Below are 8,838 nucleotides of genomic sequence, written 5' to 3'. Positions count from 1 at the left end.
CTTAGTCAAAATCCCTTCTAATGCTCTATTGGTGACTTCCACCTACCCATTTGCTTGAGGATGATATGGGGTGGAAGTCCTATGCTTGATCTTGTGATGAGCGAGCAAGTCTTCAATTAAGTTGGAGGTGAACTGGCTTCCTTGATCGATGACTAACTCTCTTGGGTAGCCAAATTTGTAGAAGATGTTTTCTCTTAAAAACTCAGCCACCTTTTCTTCTGTTGCTGCTTTGATTGCCTTGGTTTCTGCCCACTTTGTCAGATAGTCTGTGCGTACAATGATGTAAGACCTTTTCCTTGAAGGAGGGTTGATAGGACCCATAAAATCCATACCCCACTTCTCAAATGGCTCAAGGGTCACTTGAGGTTGGAGAGGCATTTTGTCCCTTGGAGTTGGTTTCCCCATCCTCTGGCATCGGTCACATTGGCTGATATATCTTCTGACATCTTGATGAAGAGTGGGCCAATAGTAACCTACCTATAGAATTTTGAAGGCAGTCCTCTTGGCTGCAAAATGTCCTCCACAGGGCCCATCGTGATAGGTTAAGAAGATGTCAAAGACTTCCTCCTCCCTTACACAACGCCTTAAGATCTGATCGGGGCCAAGTTTGAATAGGTTGCCCCCGATCCAAGTGAATGAGGCACTCTTCCTCACGATTCTGCTCTTCTTCTTTGAGGATAGATGCGGAGGGAACTGTGCTGAGACCAAGTAGTTTGCTATATCAGAAAACCATGGAGAGAGTACTGAGATAGCAAATAGATGTTCATCTGGCATCTGGTCATCCACTGTTCTTTCTTCACCTGCAGGCAAATCCAATCTAGACAAGAAATCAGCAACAACATTTTCTTTACTTGGTTTGTCAACGATAGTCAAATCAAACTGCTGCAAAAAATGTAACCATCTAATAATACGAGCATTCACATCAGGTTTATTCATTGAATATCTAATTGCAGCATGATCAGTATGTACAAATGTTTGATAGCCAGTGATGTAGTGTCGGAACTTGTTCAAGGAATGGACCACGGCCAGGAACGCCTTCTCAGTTACAGTATAATTCAATTCTGCCTTGGATAAGTTTTTGCTGAAAAAGTATATGGCATATGGAAGTTTTTCCTCAACTTGTCCTAAGGCTGCCCCTATGGCTTTGTTCAAGGCATCAGTGTGGATGTGGAAAGGTAGGGCCCATTTTGGGCCTCTCAAAATTGGGGCGGACACTAACTTATCCTTCAACTCATTCAGAGTCCTCTGACAGTCGTCAGTCCATTTAAACTCAACATCTTTTCCTAAGAGGCCAAACAATGGCGAGGCTAGCTTACTGAAGTCTTTAATGAATCTTCTATAATATCCCGCTAAGCCTAAGAAACTTCGAACATCTCTTACCTTCTAAGGAGGTGGAACCTTTTTGATGATAGCAATTTTATTAGGATCCAAATGTAATCCTTGGCGAGAAATGGTATGACCTAACATAGTCCCTTCAGTGATCAGGAATTCACATTTTTCAGGGCTGAGGGACAGGTTCATCTCAATGCACTTGCTTAAAACTTTTCCAAGTTGGACAAGGCTTCTTGGAAGCTAGATCCATAAGGAGTAAAGTCATCCATATAGATTTCCACCGAATCATGAACTAGCTCGGGAATGATGCTCAGTACAACTCTCTGGAAAGTGGCAGGGGCATTGCATAACCCAAAGGGAAGGACTCGGTAGGCAAAGGTACCCCATGGACAAGTGAAGGTGGTCTTATCTTGGTCCTCCAGGCTGATTTGGATCTGATTGTACCCGCTGAACCCATCTAGGAAAGAGAAAAACTTCTTTCCTGCCAGTCCATCCAACACTTGATCTATGAAAGGCAAAGGGAAGTGGTCTTTCTTGGTGGATTTGTTCAGTTCTCTATAGTCCACACATATTCTCCACTTCCCATTTTTCTTGGGTACCAACACCAGAGGGGAAACCCATTCGCTGTCCGAGATGGGGTAGATGAATCTTGCATCCAACAATTTTTGCACTTCGTCTTTAAAAATGTCCTTAAGGGCTGGATTCATTCTCCTCTGAGGTTGCCTAACTAGTTTACAATCCTCCTTAATGTAAATATGATGGGTACAGACCGAGGGATGGATTCCTTTCATTTCCTTGTAGCTCCAGGCAAAAGCCTCCAAATGGTGGGTCAAGAGGCTACATAGCTCCTTTTCCTGAGAGGGAGAGAGAGAGGAGCTGATCTTTAAAGTTCTTTCAGGGCCAAACTCCACATTCTTAACTCTGGGAGTGGTCAGATCAGTCACACATAGGTCCCCTAAAGCACTGGCTTGGGTATCTTCTACCAACTCTTCCAAGGATAGTGCACCGGGGGGAGGATTTTGGATCAAGTTCTCAATCAAATCATCCTCAGTTTGAGGACCTCTCCTGGTGGCCTCCACTATGCATAATGGTGCAGAGTAAACCTCATCCTCATCTCCTTCTTCCAACTAGAGGGGTAAGTCATGTTCTAGCAGAGGTTGGGCAGGAGGGTATAGGACCAGCTGTTTGGACATAGGCCCATTTTTGATGGTCATGCTTCCTGCTCGACAGCTGATGTAAACATCCGTAGTAGCTAGCCAAGGCCTTCCCAAAATGAGGTGATATCCAGTGAGTTTTGCCTTTGGCTGAAGAACCAAGAAGTCTGCAGGGTACTCCCAGGAGTCAACAGAGACCAAGACATCTTCAACAATCCCTTCGGGAGACACGGTGGAGCGGTCTGCCAATTGCACTACTGTTGAGGTCTTCCTTAAGGAACTCTGAAGGTTGAGCTTAAGCATGGTGTCCCTGGTCATCACATTAATGGTGGCCCCTACATCAATCAAGGTGTGGGGTATGATGGTGCCATTGATGTGAACATCAACTACAGGACTCCCAGGGTCCAAATACTTTGGACAGATTACTTGCCCCAACATAAGATCGCACAGTTATCCTATGACATTGATAGTTGAGGCATCTCTCTTTCGCCTGCCTAGGTGACTGAAACACTTCTCCTTAATCAATTTGTTGTATATCGGTACATCTTTTATGGCCTGGAGAAGTGGTATTTTCACACACAACTGCTTGAGTTCTCCCAGAAGCTCAGTCTCTTCTGGGTTGGGTTGTGTGGTTACTGTGAGTCGCTCAGGAAAGGGTGGAATGGCTTGGGGTTCACTTTCCGGTTTCCCTTCCTCCTCCTCTAGGTGAGGTGGTTGGCGCTCTGGAAGGACTTTCCTAGATCGTAGGTTGATCTCCTGGACCTCCACAGCATAGGTAGGGCATGTTGTCTCCCCAGTATATACCTGCTGGGCCTGTCTATTGTTGGGGTTCAGGTTCAGTTGAGCAGGCATCTGGGGTTGTCTTGGAGGAGCAGGAGGTAATGGTTGTGGTTGAGCCGGTGGTGGAGGAAAAATGGCAGGAGAAGTGTTGTACTGGGGCCTCCACCCCCGTTGAGGTGCATTCCACTGAGGTTGTGGCTGGGCATGTGAGTGAAACGAATAAGGAGGAGGTTGAGTACAGTATGGAGATGGATAAGACCATGGAGGAGGTGCGGACCAGGAAGGATGAGCAGGGGGGCCCCAAGAAGGTATATGAGCAGATTTTTTAGGGTTATAATAAGCTTGGGATGTCCCTTGCATCCCCTGCTGGTAAGGTCTGGGCCCATGTGGCCTCCTTTGGTTAAGGAAGTAGAGAGGTTCAGTTGCTGCCTCAGTCCTTTGGTACATGGCTTTAAATCCAAGCAAGGTAGGGCATTGGTTGGTGGGGTGGTCTTCCTCACAAACGAAACATACCTCTACTGAGTGCAATGGGCACTCATTCTTAGGATGCTTCCTCGTGCATCTAGGACAAAAAATGGCCAAAGCCCTCTCAGCTTCCTCTTTCTTTTGCTGAATTCGGAAGGTATCACATTGCATGGCAATAGTCTGTCTCATCTCACTCTTGAGGTCTTCCATCTGGTTAGCAAACTCGTGCTTGGAGAAGGTGGTACTAGCTGAAAGTGGATTCCCCCTACCTCTCTTCTGGGCCACCCTATAATGGTTTCTAAACACGGTCTTTATGTCCTCATAGGGTAGTTGGTAGATGTCCCCTCCAGCCAGCATGTTAAGGGTGTCCAGAAGGTCTTCAGGGACTCCTCGGAGCAGAACCAGCTTTAGAGATTCTGGGTCAAGTGTGCACCTGGCCCGTTTATAACTAAGTTGGAACCTTTCCTCATAATCTTCTAAAGACTCATTGCTTCCCATGGTCATCCGAAAGATTTCTCCCTTGGTTTCCTTGGACCTACAGTAGTCCCGGTATTTGGCATTGAAAGCTTGCTACATCTGAGTCCAAGTGGTGATCCTATTTCCAGGTAACCCCATGAACCAGCGTAATGCTGCATCCTTGAGGGTAGAGGGAAAGAGTTTCAACTTTTGCTCGTCCTCAGCATAGTCGTAAGTTTGACAAAGGACAACAAACTCAAACAGGAAGGTATCAGGGTCTTCAGTAGTCAATCCATGGAAGTGAGGTAAAGCTGAGGGACTTATGTTTTTCATTTTCATGTCTCCATTGGTCTCCTGGATGGGAAAGGCACCTTCTATTCTCTCATCTTCTCTTCTACCATTTTGGTTTTTAGCCATGGCTTCAGATGGAGTTTTCTCTAACTCTTCTTCTGCTATAGGATCTTCGTATATCTCAGGAGGTTCACCTATAGGTTCTTCTAGCTCACTGTCACCAGAGAAGAGAGAAGGTTGACTCAGTGATGTGGTGGGGGTGTTGGGTAAGAATTTTCTGGTTTTATCTCTGTTCCTACGAGGCATGAAATGGAAAGACTTTTGATTGCTTTTGTTTTTTTTTCTTCTGGTACCTGCAAAACTGAAATAGATTGAACTGCAACTAACTATCTTGCTGAAATGAAAATGCGGAATTGAAATGAAAGAAGGAAAGGACTAATCTATTTTGCTCAAATGAAATTGCAGGAATGAAATGCTAGTCTACACTTGCAGAATTGAAATGCTAATCTACGCTTGCAGAATTGAAATTGCGGAATTGAAATGCTAATCTATGAAAGCAGGAAATATCTACTCTACTTTTGCGGAAATGAAATGAAATAAACTACTTAGTAGAAGGTTGTAGTGGAAAATAGAAGAAAAGCAGCAATCACAAATACTCTGACGCTTCCCCGGCAATGGCGCCAAAAAGATGGTGGGCTCCAGTATTGCAGCAATAATGCTGCAACTCCTGGGACTCCCGTCTTTACTTTTATCAACCCGGTAGTTCGTAACAAACTTGGAAGCGACGGTGCTATATGCACAAGTACTAGCTCTTGTCGCAGCTGTCACTTGGTCAGCTGGCACAAGTCCGCTAGGAGCTTAAGCCAACTTCTATGAGCTCTTAGAAGAAGCTTTTTAATTGATGGATGAAAGCTAACTCGAAGGAAGCTAATCTATTTGCGAAAAAAGATTGAAAAGCTGAAGGAAAACGTAAACCCTAGCAAACCCTAATTCTACCAGCTAGTCCTAGTGATGCAAAGGAGAGAATGCAAACTACTGAAAGAGATGCCATTACTTTTATGAAGGTAAAATACATGTGTCTAGACTACCTCTATTTGAAGAAAACATCTTTTTGTATTTTTGATTAAGTCGTCAGTTTCATCATGCATATGCTTTCACTGTTCTTTCACTGTGTAGGGGTGGATCAAGGAGGAGAAATGCTTGGAAGAGGTAGGGAAGGTTCATAGAGGGTCTAAGGAGTCCCTAACACCATTCTAAAGAGTTTCACAAAGTTTGGCTATCAATAAACCTCATTTGTGAGCTTCTACAGGAAGTCTGCAGGGGTTCTACAGGATGTTCAGGAATTTCTACAGGATGTTCAGAAATTTCTACAGGATGTTTAAAAATTGGATTTTGGAGGATGGGTGAGTGAGGGAAGATGCATGAATGGATATGGAGGTAGGATAGGGATCTGAAGTGGCCCAGGGACTGGTGGATGGAGTGGTGAGGAGGTGTAGATGGCTAAATTGGCTCAAAGAAGGCTGAAACAATGATTGCACAAAAAGGTAGGGTTACATGGGCAAGAGGACAGATGTGAGACAAGGAACCTACCTAGGAGATGGAGCAGATGGCTCTGATGAAGCTTAGGTGGATGAAAGAGTGGTACAGATGCTCTGCATTGTATACATTCAACTGAATCAACAAAGTCTTGCAAGTAATCAAAGTCCTAGCTAATCTAATCTAACTAACAATAAAGTGAATGAACAACAACTTTATTTGAAAGAGAACCATGTATATCAACTATGCAATGAAACATTTCAGAGATCTAAACACATAACCAATTTCTGCAAATGAAAACAGTACACTAAGGATTGCATGGTAAAGCAAACTAGCGTTTTTGTTTGGGACAGCACGGTTACTTCAATTCCAGCCCCTGATCCAATAAGGAAGAGGTGAAACCAAAAGTGTTTGTTGACCCTTTTTTTGGAGCCTTTTTCCTGTTATTATCCTACCAATCTATTCTAAACATCTGAAGCATTCTATTCATAAACAGTGACCTAGTTAATCAACACAACTTAATCTGCCTAACAGAAATACGTTTGCAAAAGCACAAAAGGAAAACAACGATGCTTAAGGAAAGATAACAGTACATAAAGGAGACCCTAGGCTCTCAAGTTGGGCCCAACCCTGAGAGCTACGACTCCTATAGAAAACTCAGAGTTGATATGAAATAGGACTGCTTATCATTATCAAAAAATAGTCATCAGTCAAGAGTTATGCCAAAATGGCTACAAGAAAACGAGCTAAAGCTGACAGCACTGTAGTGCAAAAATATGCAATGGTTTCAAAAAAGTCCCTTACGAAGGCTGAGGCCTTATCATTTATACACCACGAGGGCCCTAGCAGGCCTCCTAAATCTGGGGGACTTGGCTGTCCAACTGTTAGTAGACAGTCCCTTTTCCAAAATCTGCTTGGCTTCCTTCAAGATCCAGTTTTGGTGGACTGTGAGCTCAGAGTTTGGGGGTGAAGATCCCAAGGAAGGACTATTTAATGTCATAGACAACCCCCCTATGAATCCTCACCTCAATCTTGGCTGTCTTCTAGCCCATGATTGCTCGGTTTTGCTCCAACATGTGTCAAAAAACCTGAAATAAGCACGTGTTAGCCACCTAGGAAGAGTGACCACCCTTATTCATACAAATGACATAAACATACTAAAAAAATAATGCATAAGCTATGAAAAATGGAGGATTGAACAAGGATTGAACAAGGATAATTAGGCAAAATGAGCCCAATAAGTTACCCAATTTGGGGCTCATCAGGGTGACAAACATTATTGTTGGTCGGGCCAAAGAAAAGATTTAAAGCTAAAGGAATCATTGCTTTCCAGCCTTTATCCAAGTGACGTCCGCACAAAGATTCGGGTCTATTAGATGGACCGAATAATTTCTTTTGGTAACGCTAAGATATTATCTGTAAAGCAGATTCTTGTACATAAAGTAAATCTAACAGATATCATGACTCTCTACACAGTGGATGCTTTTGTACTAAAGCCCACGAGAAAAGACTGCCGAAGAATACTACACTTTGGAGACTTTTGAACAGTAAAGCCCATGGGAAAACTTGTCACAATTTAGCCCTTATGACTGGTTCATATCAAAATATCTTGAGATTCAGAAAACAGTCCAGCTTATATGGCATAATATCCCATGCTTTGGTGTAAATTCATCAGACAATGATGGGCTTGCCCAGCATGATTTGATGTTGTACTTTGGTAAGGACGAGCCATTCCATGTGTTCTCTCATGTATTCTTCTAGGGAATTATTATAAGGGGTGGTTTGATAGGTTGTCCATTCAGTACTGGCCATTTCTTTTACAGTATGATAGACTGGGTGATTACATTCTTTGTTACATTGCATAATACAGGTTTTTTTTTTTTTTTTTTTTCACTTCTGGTTCACGGATACCCGGGTCAATGGGTAGCCGCTACATCCAGGGTTGTTCAACACTGAGTGGACGCACCCGAAGGCATCAACACCCCTCGGCCTATTTACTGACCTAACCCCAAGAGCTTTCGGGATTCGACCCTGTGACCTCCCGTTGGCGAGGCACTTGATTTGACCGATTGAGCTAACTCTTGGGGCTTGCATAATACAGGTTTTACCCATATTTTTACAATATTTTTCATGTTCTACAAGATCCATAATAGTCATGTTCATCCCATAGTCTTTCCACCATTCTCTGACCCATTCACATTGCTGATAACCTTGATAGTGGCCAACTGTGCTAAACTTGATTCCGGTATAATGAGTCTCTGTTTGATCATCAATATTTAAAAATTGCCACCAGAGTTTTTTGTAGTCTGCAAAGTCATAAACAGTGTCAGGAAACATGATATGGGGATCATTTCTGGGCCATCAAGCTGCAGAGTGAACTTTGCCATGACCAGGCTCTCTCCATAGATCTCTGGTCCTATAGATGCAGACATGTCTTCCATATACTCCTATGTCTTTCCCTCCATGATACCAAATAGTAGCAATATCATGAAAATTTTGTTCTAATGCTATTCTTGCTACTTCAGCATTCCTCATTGCTTTGTCATAGACCATGTCGTGTATCCATTTTCTTCCTTTGGGGTAGACTTTTCTTTCTGGTACATAATACTGGAGATCTGTATGGGGTTGTAGATTAGCATCCAATACCTTGGTATTACGAAGTTGCCATGTCAGTTTCCAATCTCTCTTATAAGTCTCCCACTCCATTTCATCTGGTATTGTCTTCAAAATTTCCTGTCTTTGATTATTATCCCATTCAGTGATAATAATCATTACATGAGCTTCTTTTTGTTCAATATATTCCCGGCTGAGGAAGTCAGGAAGG

The sequence above is a fragment of the Pinus tabuliformis genome, chromosome Q (genome assembly GCF_031772625.1).
Source record: "Pinus tabuliformis cultivar Carrire ecotype Pingquan chromosome Q, CPIR1, whole genome shotgun sequence".
NCBI lineage: Eukaryota > Viridiplantae > Streptophyta > Pinopsida > Pinales > Pinaceae > Pinus > Pinus tabuliformis.
Note: the sequence above shows the minus strand (reverse complement) of the source record.